This window comes from Episyrphus balteatus, chromosome 2, assembly GCF_945859705.1.
Source record: "Episyrphus balteatus chromosome 2, idEpiBalt1.1, whole genome shotgun sequence".
NCBI lineage: Eukaryota > Metazoa > Arthropoda > Insecta > Diptera > Syrphidae > Episyrphus > Episyrphus balteatus.
The window spans coordinates 32,080,836-32,098,213 of record NC_079135.1 but is presented as its reverse complement, the minus strand read 5'-3'; positions in this window follow the sequence as shown (position 1 = coordinate 32,098,213).

Below are 17,378 nucleotides of genomic sequence, written 5' to 3'. Positions count from 1 at the left end.
TCAAAACTACGCATCCAAAACTTATAAAAGATACATTTTTGTACTCTGCTATTCACTCCTTACCGCATTGCAAAGAGTTTGGACCTTAAAAAGTTCACCTTAAAAAAATATGATAAAAATTCGGATTTTTTTACAAAAATGGCCATAACTCCGTTAATATGAGTCTTTTTGGGGTCAAAGTATGCAAAATTCCAAATCCCATAAAATCAAAACTACGCATCCAAAACTTATAAAAGATACATTTTTGTACTCTGCTATTCACTCCTTACCGCATTGCAAAGAGTTTGGACGTAAAAAAGTTCACCTTAAAAAAATATGATAAAAATTCGGAATTTTTTACAAAAATGGACATAACTCCGTTAATATGAGTCTTTTTGGGGTCAAAGTATGCAAAATTCCAAATCCCATAAAATCAAAACTACGCATCCAAAACTTATAAAAGATACATTTTTGTATTCTGCTATTCACTCCTTACCGCATTGCAAAGAGTTTGGACGTAAAAAAGTTCACCTTAAAAAAATATGATAAAAATTCGGAATTTTTTACAAAAATGGCCATAACTCCGTTAATATGAGTCTTTTTGTGGTCAAAGTATGCAAAATTCCAAATCCCATAAAATCAAAACTACGCATCCAAAACTTATAAAAGATACATTTTTGTATTCTGCTATTCACTCCTTATCGCATTGCAAAGAGTTTGGACGTAAAAAAGTTCACCTTAAAAAAATATGATAAAAATTCGGAATTTTTTACAAAAATGGCCATAACTCCGTTAATATGAGTCTTTTTGGGGTCAAAGTATGCAAAATTCCAGATCCCATAAAATCAAAACTACGCATCCAAAACTTATAAAAGATACATTTTTGTACTTGCTATTCACTCCTTATCGCATTGCAAAGAGTTTGGACGTAAAAAAGTTCACCTTAAAAAAATATGATAAAAATTCGGAATTTTTTACAAAAATGGCCATAACTCCGTTAATATGAGTCTTTTTGGGGTCAAAGTATGCAAAATTCCAAATCCCATAAAATCAAAACTACGCATCCAAAACTTATAAAAGATACATTTTTGTACTCTGCTATTCACTCCTTACCGCATTGCAAAGAGTTTGGACGTAAAAAAGTTCACCTTAAAAAAATATGATAAAAATTCGGAATTTTTTACAAAAATGGCCATAACTCCGTTAATATGAGTCTTTTTGGGGTCAAAGTATGCAAAATTCCAAATCCCATAAAATCAAAACTACGCATCCAAAACTTATAAAAGATACATTTTTGTACTCTGCTATTCACTCCTTATCGCATTGCAAAGAGTTTGGACGTAAAAAAGTTCACCTTAAAAAAATATGATAAAAATTCGGAATTTTTTACAAAAATGGCCATAACTCCGTTAATATGAGTCTTTTTGTGGTCAAAGTATGCAAAATTCCAAATGCCATAAAATCAAAACTACGCATCCAAAACTTATAAAAGATACATTTTTGTACTCTGCTATTCACTCCTTATCGCATTGCAAAGAGTTTGGACGTAAAAAAGTTCACCTTAAAAAAATATGATAAAAATTCGGAATTTTTTACAAAAATGGCCATAACTCCGTTAATATGAGTCTTTTTGGGGTCAAAGTATGCAAAATTCCAAATCCCATAAAATCAAAACTACGCATCCAAAACTTATAAAAGATACATTTTTGTACTCTGCTATTCACTCCTTACCGCATTGCAAAGAGTTTGGACGTAAAAAAGTTCACCTTAAAAAAATATGATAAAAATTCGGAATTTTTTACAAAAATGGACATAACTCCGTTAATATGAGTCTTTTTGGGGTCAAAGTATGCAAAATTCCAAATCCCATAAAATCAAAACTACGCATCCAAAACTTATAAAAGATACATTTTTGTACTCTGCTATTCACTCTTTACCGCATTGCAAAGAGTTTGGACGTAAAAAAGTTCACCTTAAAAAAATATGATAAAAATTCGGATTTTTTTACAAAAATGGCCATAACTCCGTTAATATGAGTCTTTTTGGGGTCAAAGTATGCAAAATTCCAAATCCCATAAAATCAAAACTACGCATCCAAAACTTATAAAAGATACATTTTTGTACTCTGCTATTCACTCCTTACCGCATTGCAAAGAGTTTGGACGTAAAAAAGTTCACCTTAAAAAAATATGATAAAAATTCGGAATTTTTTACAAAAATGGCCATAACTCCGTTAATATGAGTCTTTTTGTGGTCAAAGTATGCAAAATTCCAAATCCCATAAAATCAAAACTACGCATCCAAAACTTATAAAAGATACATTTTTGTACTCTGCTATTCACTCCTTACCGCATTGCAAAGAGTTTGGACGTAAAAAAGTTCACCTTAAAAAAATATGATAAAAATTCGGAATTTTTTACAAAAATGGACATAACTCCGTTAATATGAGTCTTTTTGGGGTCAAAGTATGCAAAATTCCAAATCCCATAAAATCAAAACTACGCATCCAAAACTTATAAAAGATACATTTTTGTATTCTGCTATTCACTCCTTACCGCATTGCAAAGAGTTTGGACGTAAAAAAGTTCACCTTAAAAAAATATGATAAAAATTCGGAATTTTTTACAAAAATGGCCATAACTCCGTTAATATGAGTCTTTTTGTGGTCAAAGTATGCAAAATTCCAAATCCCATAAAATCAAAACTACGCATCCAAAACTTATAAAAGATACATTTTTGTATTCTGCTATTCACTCCTTATCGCATTGCAAAGAGTTTGGACGTAAAAAAGTTCACCTTAAAAAAATATGATAAAAATTCGGAATTTTTTACAAAAATGGCCATAACTCCGTTAATATGAGTCTTTTTGGGGTCAAAGTATGCAAAATTCCAAATCCCATAAAATCAAAACTACGCATCCAAAACTTATAAAAGATACATTTTTGTACTTGCTATTCACTCCTTATCGCATTGCAAAGAGTTTGGACGTAAAAAAGTTCACCTTAAAAAAATATGATAAAAATTCGGAATTTTTTACAAAAATGGCCATAACTCCGTTAATATGAGTCTTTTTGGGGTCAAAGTATGCAAAATTCCAGATCCCATAAAATCAAAACTACGCATCCAAAACTTATAAAAGATACATTTTTGTACTTGCTATTCACTCCTTATCGCATTGCAAAGAGTTTGGACGTAAAAAAGTTCACCTTAAAAAAATATGATAAAAATTCGGAATTTTTTACAAAAATGGCCATAACTCCGTTAATATGAGTCTTTTTGGGGTCAAAGTATGCAAAATTCCAAATCCCATAAAATCAAAACTACGCATCCAAAACTTATAAAAGATACATTTTTGTACTCTGCTATTCACTCCTTACCGTATTGCAAAGAGTTTGGACGTAAAAAAGTTCACCTTAAAAAAATATGATAAAAATTCGGATTTTTTTACAAAAATGGCCATAACTCCGTTAATATGAGTCTTTTTGGGGTCAAAGTATGCAAAATTCCAAATCCCATAAAATCAAAACTACGCATCCAAAACTTATAAACGATACATTTTTGTACTCTGCTATTCACTCCTTATCGCATTGCAAAGAGTTTGGACGTAAAAAAGTTCACCTTAAAAAAATATGATAAAAATTCGGAATTTTTTACAAAAATGGCCATAACTCCGTTAATATGAGTCTTTTTGGGGTCAAAGTATGCAAAATTCCAAATCCCATAAAATCAAAACTACGCATCCAAAACTTATAAAAGATACATTTTTGTACTCTGCTATTCACTCCTTACCGCATTGCAAAGAGTTTGGACGTAAAAAAGTTCACCTTAAAAAAATATGATAAAAATTCGGAATTTTTTACAAAAATGGCCATAACTCCGTTAATATGAGTCTTTTTGTGGTCAAAGTATGCAAAATTCCAAATCCCATAAAATCAAAACTACGCATCCAAAACTTATAAAAGATACATTTTTGTACTCTGCTATTCACTCCTTATCGCATTGCAAAGAGTTTGGACGTAAAAAAGTTCACCTTAAAAAATATGATAAAAATTCAGAATTTTTTACAAAAATGGCCATAACTCCGTTAATATGAGTCTTTTTGGGGTCAAAGTATGCAAAATTCCAAATCCCATAAAATCAAAACTACGCATCCAAAACTTATAAAAGATACATTTTTGTACTCTGCTATTCACTCCTTACCGCATTGCAAAGAGTTTGGACGTAAAAAAGTTCACCTTAAAAAAATATGATAAAAATTCGGAATTTTTTACAAAAATGGCCATAACTCCGTTAATATGAGTCTTTTTGGGGTCAAAGTATGCAAAATTCCAAATCCCATAAAATCAAAACTACGCATCCAAAACTTATAAAAGATACATTTTTGTACTCTGCTATTCACTCCTTACCGCATTGCAAAGAGTTTGGACGTAAAAAAGTTCACCTTAAAAAATATGATAAAAATTCAGAATTTTTTACAAAAATGGCCATAACTCCGTTAATATGAGTCTTTTTGGGGTCAAAGTATGCAAAATTCCAAATCCCATAAAATCAAAACTACGCATCCAAAACTTATAAAAGATACATTTTTGTACTCTGCTATTCACTCCTTATCGCATTGCAAAGAGTTTGGACGTAAAAAAGTCCACCTTAAAAAATATGATAAAAATTCAGAATTTTTTACAAAAATGGCCATAACTCCGTTAATATGAGTCTTTTTGGGGTCAAAGTATGCAAAATTCCAAATCCCATAAAATCAAAACTACGCATCCAAAACTTATAAAAGATACATTTTTGTACTCTGCTATTCACTCCTTACCGCATTGCAAAGAGTTTGGACGTAAAAAAGTTCACCTTAAAAAAATATGATAAAAATTCGGAATTTTTTACAAAAATGGCCATAACTCCGTTAATATGAGTCTTTTTGTGGTCAAAGTATGCAAAATTCCAAATCCCATAAAATCAAAACTACGCATCCAAAACTTATAAAAGATACATTTTTGTACTCTGCTATTCACTCCTTACCGCATTGCAAAGAGTTTGGACGTAAAAAAGTTCACCTTAAAAAAATATGATAAAAATTCGGAATTTTTTACAAAAATGGCCATAACTCCGTTAATATGAGTCTTTTTGTGGTCAAAGTATGCAAAATTCCAAATCCCATAAAATCAAAACTACGCATCCAAAACTTATAAAAGATACATTTTTGTACTCTGCTATTCACTCCTTACCGCATTGCAAAGAGTTTGGACGTAAAAAAGTTCACCTTAAAAAAATATGATAAAAATTCGGAATTTTTTACAAAAATGGCCATAACTCCGTTAATATGAGTCTTTTTGGGGTCAAAGTATGCAAAATTCCAAATGCCATAAAATCAAAACTACGCATCCAAAACTTATAAAAGATACATTTTTGTACTCTGCTATTCACTCCTTACCGCATTGCAAAGAGTTTGGACGTAAAAAAGTTCACCTTAAAAAAATATGATAAAAATTCGGAATTTTTTACAAAAATGGCCATAACTCCGTTAATATGAGTCTTTTTGGGGTCAAAGTATGCAAAATTCCAAATCCCATAAAATCAAAACTACGCATCCAAAACTTATAAAAGATACATTTTTGTACTCTGCTATTCACTCCTTACCGCATTGCAAAGAGTTTGGACGTAAAAAAGTTCACCTTAAAAAAATATGATAAAAATTCGGAATTTTTTACAAAAATGGCCATAACTCCGTTAATATGAGTCTTTTTGTGGTCAAAGTATGCAAAATTCCAAATCCCATAAAATCAAAACTACGCATCCAAAACTTATAAAAGATACATTTTTGTACTCTGCTATTCACTCCTTACCGCATTGCAAAGAGTTTGGACGTAAAAAAGTTCACCTTAAAAAAATATGATAAAAATTCGGAATTTTTTACAAAAATGGCCATAACTCCGTTAATATGAGTCTTTTTGGGGTCAAAGTATGCAAAATTCCAAATGCCATAAAATCAAAACTACGCATCCAAAACTTATAAAAGATACATTTTTGTACTCTGCTATTCACTCCTTACCGCATTGCAAAGAGTTTGGACGTAAAAAAGTTCACCTTAAAAAAATATGATAAAAATTCGGAATTTTTTACAAAAATGGCCATAACTCCGTTAATATGAGTCTTTTTGGGGTCAAAGTATGCAAAATTCCAAATCCCATAAAATCAAAACTACGCATCCAAAACTTATAAAAGATACATTTTTGTACTCTGCTATTCACTCCTTATCGCATTGCAAAGAGTTTGGACGTAAAAAAGTTCACCTTAAAAAAATATGATAAAAATTCGGAATTTTTTACAAAAATGGCCATAACTCCGTTAATATGAGTCTTTTTGGGGTCAAAGTATGCAAAATTCCAAATGCCATAAAATCAAAACTACGCATCCAAAACTTATAAAAGATACATTTTTGTACTCTGCTATTCACTCCTTATCGCATTGCAAAGAGTTTGGACGTAAAAAAAGTTCACCTTAAAAAAATATGATAAAAATTCGGAATTTTTTACAAAAATGGCCATAACTCCGTTAATATGAGTCTTTTTGGGGTCAGAGTATGCAAATTTCCAAATCCCATAAAATCAAAACTACGCATCCAAAACTTATAAAAGATACATTTTTGTACTCTGCTATTCACTCCTTATCGCATTGCAAAGAGTTTGGACGTAAAAAAGTTCACCTTAAAAAAATATGATAAAAATTCGGAATTTTTTACAAAAATGGCCATAACTCCGTTAATATGAGTCTTTTTGTGGTCAAAGTATGCAAAATTCCAAATGCCATAAAATCAAAACTACGCATCCAAAACTTATAAAAGATACATTTTTGTACTCTGCTATTCACTCCTTATCGCATTGCAAAGAGTTTGGACGTAAAAAAGTTCACCTTAAAAAAATATGATAAAAATTCGGAATTTTTTACAAAAATGGCCATAACTCCGTTAATATGAGTCTTTTTGGGGTCAGAGTATGCAAATTTCCAAATCCCATAAAATCAAAACTACGCATCCAAAACTTATAAAAGATACATTTTTGTACTCTGCTATTCACTCCTTATCGCATTGCAAGGAGTTTAGACGTAAAACAGTTCACCTTAAAAAAATATGATAAAAATTCGGAATTTTTTACAAAAATGGCCATAACTCCGTTAATATGAGTCTTTTTGGGGTCAAAGTATGCAAAATTCCAAATGCCATAAAATCAAAACTACGCATCCAAAACTTATAAAAGATACATTTTTGTACTCTGCTATTCACTCCTTATCGCATTGCAAAGAGTTTGGACGTAAAAAAGTTCACCTTAAAAAAATATGATAAAAATTCGGAATTTTTTACAAAAATGGCCATAACTCCGTTAATATGAGTCTTTTTGGGGTCAAAGTATGCAAAATTCCAAATGCCATAAAATCAAAACTACGCATCCAAAACTTATAAAAGATACATTTTTGTACTCTGCTATTCACTCCTTATCGCATTGCAAAGAGTTTGGACGTAAAAAAGTTCACCTTAAAAAAATATGATAAAAATTCGGAATTTTTTACAAAAATGGCCATAACTCCGTTAATATGAGTCTTTTTGGGGTCAAAGTATGCAAAATTCCAAATCCCATAAAATCAAAACTACGCATCCAAAACTTATAAAAGATACATTTTTGTACTCTGCTATTCACTCCTTATCGCATTGCAAAGAGTTTGGACGTAAAAAAGTTCACCTTAAAAAAATATGATAAAAATTCGGAATTTTTTACAAAAATGGCCATAACTCCGTTAATATGAGTCTTTTTGGGGTCAAAGTATGCAAAATTCCAAATGCCATAAAATCAAAACTACGCATCCAAAACTTATAAAAGATACATTTTTGTACTCTGCTATTCACTCCTTATCGCATTGCAAAGAGTTTGGACGTAAAAAAGTTCACCTTAAAAAAATATGATAAAAATTCGGAATTTTTTACAAAAATGGCCATAACTCCGTTAATATGAGTCTTTTTGGGGTCAAAGTATGCAAAATTCCAAATCCCATAAAATCAAAACTACGCATCCAAAACTTATAAAAGATACATTTTTGTACTCTGCTATTCACTCCTTATCGCATTGCAAAGAGTTTGGACGTAAAAAAGTTCACCTTAAAAAAATATGATAAAAATTCGAAATTTCTTACAAAAATGGCCATAACTCCGTTAATATGAGTCTTTTTGGGGTCAAAGTATGCAAAATTCCAAATCCCATAAAATCAAAACTACGCATCCAAAACTAATAAAAAATACATTTTTGTACTCTGCTATTCACTCCTTATCGCATTGCAAAGAGTTTGGACGTAAAGTTCACCTTAAAAAAATATGATAAAAATTCGGAATTTTTTACAAAAATGGCCATAACTCCGTTAATATGAGTCTTTTTGGGGTCAAAGTATGCAAAATTCCAAATCCCATAAAATCAAAACTACGCATCCAAAACTTATAAAAGATACATTTTTGTACTCTGCTATTCACTCCTTACCGCATTGCAAAGAGTTTGGACGTAAAAAAGTTCACCTTAAAATAATATGATAATAATTCGGAATTTTTTACAAAAATGGCCATAACTCCGTTAATATGAGTCTTTTTGGGGTCAAAGTATGCAAAATTCCAGATCCCATAAAATCAAAACTACGCATCCAAAACTTATAAAAGATACATTTTTGTACTTGCTATTCACTCCTTATCGCATTGCAAAGAGTTTGGACGTAAAAAAGTTCACCTTAAAAAAATATGATAAAAATTCGGAATTTTTTACAAAAATGGCCATAACTCCGTTAATATGAGTCTTTTTGGGGTCAAAGTATGCAAAATTCCAAATCCCATAAAATCAAAACTACGCATCCAAAACTTATAAAAGATACATTTTTGTACTCTGCTATTCACTCCTTATCGCATTGCAAAGAGTTTGGACGTAAAAAAGTTCACCTTAAAAAAATGTGATAAAAATTCGAAATTTCTTACAAAAATGGCCATAACTCCGTTAATATGAGTCTTTTTGGGGTCAAAGTATGCAAAATTCCAAATCCCATAAAATCAAAACTACGCATCCAAAACTTATAAAAGATACATTTTTGTACTCTGCTATTCACTCCTTATCGCATTGCAAAGAGTTTGGACGTAAAAAAGTTCACCTTAAAAAAATATGATAAAAATTCGAAATTTCTTACAAAAATGGCCATAACTCCGTTAATATGAGTCTTTTTGGGGTCAAAGTATGCAAAATTCCAAATCCCATAAAATCAAAACTACGCATCCAAAACTTATAAAAGATACATTTTTGTACTCTGCTATTCACTCCTTACCGCATTGCAAAGAGTTTGGACGTAAAAAAGTTCACCTTAAAAAAATATGATAAAAATTCGGAATTTTTTACAAAAATGGCCATAACTCCGTTAATATGAGTCTTTTTGGGGTCAAAGTATGCAAAATTCCAAATGCCATAAAATCAAAACTACGCATCCAAAACTTATAAAAGATACATTTTTGTACTCTGCTATTCACTCCTTATCGCATTGCAAAGAGTTTGGACGTAAAAAAGTTCACCTTAAAAAAATATGATAAAAATTCGGAATTTTTTACAAAAATGGCCATAACTCCGTTAATATGAGTCTTTTTGGGGTCAAAGTATGCAAAATTCCAAATCCCATAAAATCAAAACTACGCATCCAAAACTTATAAAAGATACATTTTTGTACTCTGCTATTCACTCCTTACCGTATTGCAAAGAGTTTGGACGTAAAAAAGTTCACCTTAAAAAAATATGATAAAAATTCGGATTTTTTTACAAAAATGGCCATAACTCCGTTAATATGAGTCTTTTTGGGGTCAAAGTATGCAAAATTCCAAATCCCATAAAATCAAAACTACGCATCCAAAACTTATAAACGATACATTTTTGTACTCTGCTATTCACTCCTTATCGCATTGCAAAGAGTTTGGACGTAAAAAAGTTCACCTTAAAAAAATATGATAAAAATTCGGAATTTTTTACAAAAATGGCCATAACTCCGTTAATATGAGTCTTTTTGGGGTCAAAGTATGCAAAATTCCAAATCCCATAAAATCAAAACTACGCATCCAAAACTTATAAAAGATACATTTTTGTACTCTGCTATTCACTCCTTACCGCATTGCAAAGAGTTTGGACGTAAAAAAGTTCACCTTAAAAAAATATGATAAAAATTCGGAATTTTTTACAAAAATGGCCATAACTCCGTTAATATGAGTCTTTTTGTGGTCAAAGTATGCAAAATTCCAAATCCCATAAAATCAAAACTACGCATCCAAAACTTATAAAAGATACATTTTTGTACTCTGCTATTCACTCCTTATCGCATTGCAAAGAGTTTGGACGTAAAAAAGTTCACCTTAAAAAATATGATAAAAATTCAGAATTTTTTACAAAAATGGCCATAACTCCGTTAATATGAGTCTTTTTGGGGTCAAAGTATGCAAAATTCCAAATCCCATAAAATCAAAACTACGCATCCAAAACTTATAAAAGATACATTTTTGTACTCTGCTATTCACTCCTTACCGCATTGCAAAGAGTTTGGACGTAAAAAAGTTCACCTTAAAAAAATATGATAAAAATTCGGAATTTTTTACAAAAATGGCCATAACTCCGTTAATATGAGTCTTTTTGGGGTCAAAGTATGCAAAATTCCAAATCCCATAAAATCAAAACTACGCATCCAAAACTTATAAAAGATACATTTTTGTACTCTGCTATTCACTCCTTACCGCATTGCAAAGAGTTTGGACGTAAAAAAGTTCACCTTAAAAAATATGATAAAAATTCAGAATTTTTTACAAAAATGGCCATAACTCCGTTAATATGAGTCTTTTTGGGGTCAAAGTATGCAAAATTCCAAATCCCATAAAATCAAAACTACGCATCCAAAACTTATAAAAGATACATTTTTGTACTCTGCTATTCACTCCTTATCGCATTGCAAAGAGTTTGGACGTAAAAAAGTTCACCTTAAAAAATATGATAAAAATTCAGAATTTTTTACAAAAATGGCCATAACTCCGTTAATATGAGTCTTTTTGGGGTCAAAGTATGCAAAATTCCAAATCCCATAAAATCAAAACTACGCATCCAAAACTTATAAAAGATACATTTTTGTACTCTGCTATTCACTCCTTATCGCATTGCAAAGAGTTTGGACGTAAAAAAGTTCACCTTAAAAAAATATGATAAAAATTCGGATTTTTTTACAAAAATGGCCATAACTCCGTTAATATGAGTCTTTTTGGGGTCAAAGTATGCAAAATTCCAAATCCCATAAAATCAAAACTACGCATCCAAAACTTATAAAAGATACATTTTTGTACTCTGCTATTCACTCCTTACCGCATTGCAAAGAGTTTGGACGTAAAAAAGTTCACCTTAAAAAAATATGATAAAAATTCGGAATTTTTTACAAAAATGGCCATAACTCCGTTAATATGAGTCTTTTTGGGGTCAAAGTATGCAAAATTCCAAATCCCATAAAATCAAAACTACGCATCCAAAACTTATAAAAGATACATTTTTGTACTCTGCTATTCACTCCTTACCGCATTGCAAAGAGTTTGGACGTAAAAAAGTTCACCTTAAAAAAATATGATAAAAATTCGGAATTTTTTACAAAAATGGCCATAACTCCGTTAATATGAGTCTTTTTGTGGTCAAAGTATGCAAAATTCCAAATCCCATAAAATCAAAACTACGCATCCAAAACTTATAAAAGATACATTTTTGTACTCTGCTATTCACTCCTTACCGCATTGCAAAGAGTTTGGACGTAAAAAAGTTCACCTTAAAAAAATATGATAAAAATTCGGAATTTTTTACAAAAATGGCCATAACTCCGTTAATATGAGTCTTTTTGGGGTCAAAGTATGCAAAATTCCAAATGCCATAAAATCAAAACTACGCATCCAAAACTTATAAAAGATACATTTTTGTACTCTGCTATTCACTCCTTACCGCATTGCAAAGAGTTTGGACGTAAAAAAGTTCACCTTAAAAAAATATGATACAAATTCGGAATTTTTTACAAAAATGGCCATAACTCCGTTAATATGAGTCTTTTTGTGGTCAAAGTATGCAAAATTCCAAATCCCATAAAATCAAAACTACGCATCCAAAACTTATAAAAGATACATTTTTGTACTCTGCTATTCACTCCTTACCGCATTGCAAAGAGTTTGGACGTAAAAAAGTTCACCTTAAAAAAATATGATAAAAATTCGGAATTTTTTACAAAAATGGCCATAACTCCGTTAATATGAGTCTTTTTGGGGTCAAAGTATGCAAAATTCCAAATGCCATAAAATCAAAACTACGCATCCAAAACTTATAAAAGATACATTTTTGTACTCTGCTATTCACTCCTTACCGCATTGCAAAGAGTTTGGACGTAAAAAAGTTCACCTTAAAAAAATATGATAAAAATTCGGAATTTTTTACAAAAATGGCCATAACTCCGTTAATATGAGTCTTTTTGGGGTCAAAGTATGCAAAATTCCAGATCCCATAAAATCAAAACTACGCATCCAAAACTTATAAAAGATACATTTTTGTACTTGCTATTCACTCCTTATCGCATTGCAAAGAGTTTGGACGTAAAAAAGTTCACCTTAAAAAAATGTGATAAAAATTCGAAATTTCTTACAAAAATGGCCATAACTCCGTTAATATGAGTCTTTTTGGGGTCAAAGTATGCAAAATTCCAAATCCCATAAAATCAAAACTACGCATCCAAAACTTATAAAAGATACATTTTTGTACTCTGCTATTCACTCCTTATCGCATTGCAAAGAGTTTGGACGTAAAAAAGTTCACCTTAAAAAAATGTGATAAAAATTCGAAATTTCTTACAAAAATGGCCATAACTCCGTTAATATGAGTCTTTTTGGGGTCAAAGTATGCAAAATTCCAAATCCCATAAAATCAAAACTACGCATCCAAAACTTATAAAAGATACATTTTTGTACTCTGCTATTCACTCCTTATCGCATTGCAAAGAGTTTGGACGTAAAAAAGTTCACCTTAAAAAAATATGATAAAAATTCGAAATTTCTTACAAAAATGGCCATAACTCCGTTAATATGAGTCTTTTTGGGGTCAAAGTATGCAAAATTCCAAATCCCATAAAATCAAAACTACGCATCCAAAACTTATAAAAGATACATTTTTGTACTCTGCTATTCACTCCTTACCGCATTGCAAAGAGTTTGGACGTAAAAAAGTTCACCTTAAAAAAATATGATAAAAATTCGGAATTTTTTACAAAAATGGCCATAACTCCGTTAATATGAGTCTTTTTGGGGTCAAAGTATGCAAAATTCCAAATGCCATAAAATCAAAACTACGCATCCAAAACTTATAAAAGATACATTTTTGTACTCTGCTATTCACTCCTTATCGCATTGCAAAGAGTTTGGACGTAAAAAAGTTCACCTTAAAAAAATATGATAAAAATTCGGAATTTTTTACAAAAATGGCCATAACTCCGTTAATATGAGTCTTTTTGGGGTCAAAGTATGCAAAATTCCAAATCCCATAAAATCAAAACTACGCATCCAAAACTTATAAAAGATACATTTTTGTACTCTGCTATTCACTCCTTACCGTATTGCAAAGAGTTTGGACGTAAAAAAGTTCACCTTAAAAAAATATGATAAAAATTCGGATTTTTTTACAAAAATGGCCATAACTCCGTTAATATGAGTCTTTTTGGGGTCAAAGTATGCAAAATTCCAAATCCCATAAAATCAAAACTACGCATCCAAAACTTATAAACGATACATTTTTGTACTCTGCTATTCACTCCTTATCGCATTGCAAAGAGTTTGGACGTAAAAAAGTTCACCTTAAAAAAATATGATAAAAATTCGGAATTTTTTACAAAAATGGCCATAACTCCGTTAATATGAGTCTTTTTGGGGTCAAAGTATGCAAAATTCCAAATCCCATAAAATCAAAACTACGCATCCAAAACTTATAAAAGATACATTTTTGTACTCTGCTATTCACTCCTTACCGCATTGCAAAGAGTTTGGACGTAAAAAAGTTCACCTTAAAAAAATATGATAAAAATTCGGAATTTTTTACAAAAATGGCCATAACTCCGTTAATATGAGTCTTTTTGTGGTCAAAGTATGCAAAATTCCAAATCCCATAAAATCAAAACTACGCATCCAAAACTTATAAAAGATACATTTTTGTACTCTGCTATTCACTCCTTATCGCATTGCAAAGAGTTTGGACGTAAAAAAGTTCACCTTAAAAAATATGATAAAAATTCAGAATTTTTTACAAAAATGGCCATAACTCCGTTAATATGAGTCTTTTTGGGGTCAAAGTATGCAAAATTCCAAATCCCATAAAATCAAAACTACGCATCCAAAACTTATAAAAGATACATTTTTGTACTCTGCTATTCACTCCTTACCGCATTGCAAAGAGTTTGGACGTAAAAAAGTTCACCTTAAAAAAATATGATAAAAATTCGGAATTTTTTACAAAAATGGCCATAACTCCGTTAATATGAGTCTTTTTGGGGTCAAAGTATGCAAAATTCCAAATCCCATAAAATCAAAACTACGCATCCAAAACTTATAAAAGATACATTTTTGTACTCTGCTATTCACTCCTTACCGCATTGCAAAGAGTTTGGACGTAAAAAAGTTCACCTTAAAAAATATGATAAAAATTCAGAATTTTTTACAAAAATGGCCATAACTCCGTTAATATGAGTCTTTTTGGGGTCAAAGTATGCAAAATTCCAAATCCCATAAAATCAAAACTACGCATCCAAAACTTATAAAAGATACATTTTTGTACTCTGCTATTCACTCCTTATCGCATTGCAAAGAGTTTGGACGTAAAAAAGTTCACCTTAAAAAATATGATAAAAATTCAGAATTTTTTACAAAAATGGCCATAACTCCGTTAATATGAGTCTTTTTGGGGTCAAAGTATGCAAAATTCCAAATCCCATAAAATCAAAACTACGCATCCAAAACTTATAAAAGATACATTTTTGTACTCTGCTATTCACTCCTTATCGCATTGCAAAGAGTTTGGACGTAAAAAAGTTCACCTTAAAAAAATATGATAAAAATTCGGATTTTTTTACAAAAATGGCCATAACTCCGTTAATATGAGTCTTTTTGGGGTCAAAGTATGCAAAATTCCAAATCCCATAAAATCAAAACTACGCATCCAAAACTTATAAAAGATACATTTTTGTACTCTGCTATTCACTCCTTACCGCATTGCAAAGAGTTTGGACGTAAAAAAGTTCACCTTAAAAAAATATGATACAAATTCGGAATTTTTTACAAAAATGGCCATAACTCCGTTAATATGAGTCTTTTTGGGGTCAAAGTATGCAAAATTCCAAATCCCATAAAATCAAAACTACGCATCCAAAACTTATAAAAGATACATTTTTGTACTCTGCTATTCACTCCTTACCGCATTGCAAAGAGTTTGGACGTAAAAAAGTTCACCTTAAAAAAATATGATAAAAATTCGGAATTTTTTACAAAAATGGCCATAACTCCGTTAATATGAGTCTTTTTGTGGTCAAAGTATGCAAAATTCCAAATCCCATAAAATCAAAACTACGCATCCAAAACTTATAAAAGATACATTTTTGTACTCTGCTATTCACTCCTTACCGCATTGCAAAGAGTTTGGACGTAAAAAAGTTCACCTTAAAAAAATATGATAAAAATTCGGAATTTTTTACAAAAATGGCCATAACTCCGTTAATATGAGTCTTTTTGGGGTCAAAGTATGCAAAATTCCAAATGCCATAAAATCAAAACTACGCATCCAAAACTTATAAAAGATACATTTTTGTACTCTGCTATTCACTCCTTACCGCATTGCAAAGAGTTTGGACGTAAAAAAGTTCACCTTAAAAAAATATGATACAAATTCGGAATTTTTTACAAAAATGGCCATAACTCCGTTAATATGAGTCTTTTTGTGGTCAAAGTATGCAAAATTCCAAATCCCATAAAATCAAAACTACGCATCCAAAACTTATAAAAGATACATTTTTGTACTCTGCTATTCACTCCTTACCGCATTGCAAAGAGTTTGGACGTAAAAAAGTTCACCTTAAAAAAATATGATAAAAATTCGGAATTTTTTACAAAAATGGCCATAACTCCGTTAATATGAGTCTTTTTGGGGTCAAAGTATGCAAAATTCCAAATGCCATAAAATCAAAACTACGCATCCAAAACTTATAAAAGATACATTTTTGTACTCTGCTATTCACTCCTTACCGCATTGCAAAGAGTTTGGACGTAAAAAAGTTCACCTTAAAAAAATATGATAAAAATTCGGAATTTTTTACAAAAATGGCCATAACTCCGTTAATATGAGTCTTTTTGGGGTCAAAGTATGCAAAATTCCAGATCCCATAAAATCAAAACTACGCATCCAAAACTTATAAAAGATACATTTTTGTACTTGCTATTCACTCCTTATCGCATTGCAAAGAGTTTGGACGTAAAAAAGTTCACCTTAAAAAAATATGATAAAAATTCGGAATTTTTTACAAAAATGGCCATAACTCCGTTAATATGAGTCTTTTTGGGGTCAAAGTATGCAAAATTCCAAATCCCATAAAATCAAAACTACGCATCCAAAACTTATAAAAGATACATTTTTGTACTCTGCTATTCACTCCTTACCGTATTGCAAAGAGTTTGGACGTAAAAAAGTTCACCTTAAAAAAATATGATAAAAATTCGGATTTTTTTACAAAAATGGCCATAACTCCGTTAATATGAGTCTTTTTGGGGTCAAAGTATGCAAAATTCCAAATCCCATAAAATCAAAACTACGCATCCAAAACTTATAAACGATACATTTTTGTACTCTGCTATTCACTCCTTATCGCATTGCAAAGAGTTTGGACGTAAAAAAGTTCACCTTAAAAAAATATGATAAAAATTCGGAATTTTTTACAAAAATGGCCATAACTCCGTTAATATGAGTCTTTTTGGGGTCAAAGTATGCAAAATTCCAAATCCCATAAAATCAAAACTACGCATCCAAAACTTATAAAAGATACATTTTTGTACTCTGCTATTCACTCCTTACCGCATTGCAAAGAGTTTGGACGTAAAAAAGTTCACCTTAAAAAATATGATAAAAATTCAGAATTTTTTACAAAAATGGCCATAACTCCGTTAATATGAGTCTTTTTGGGGTCAAAGTATGCAAAATTCCAAATCCCATAAAATCAAAACTACGCATCCAAAACTTATAAAAGATACATTTTTGTACTCTGCTATTCACTCCTTATCGCATTGCAAAGAGTTTGGACGTAAAAAA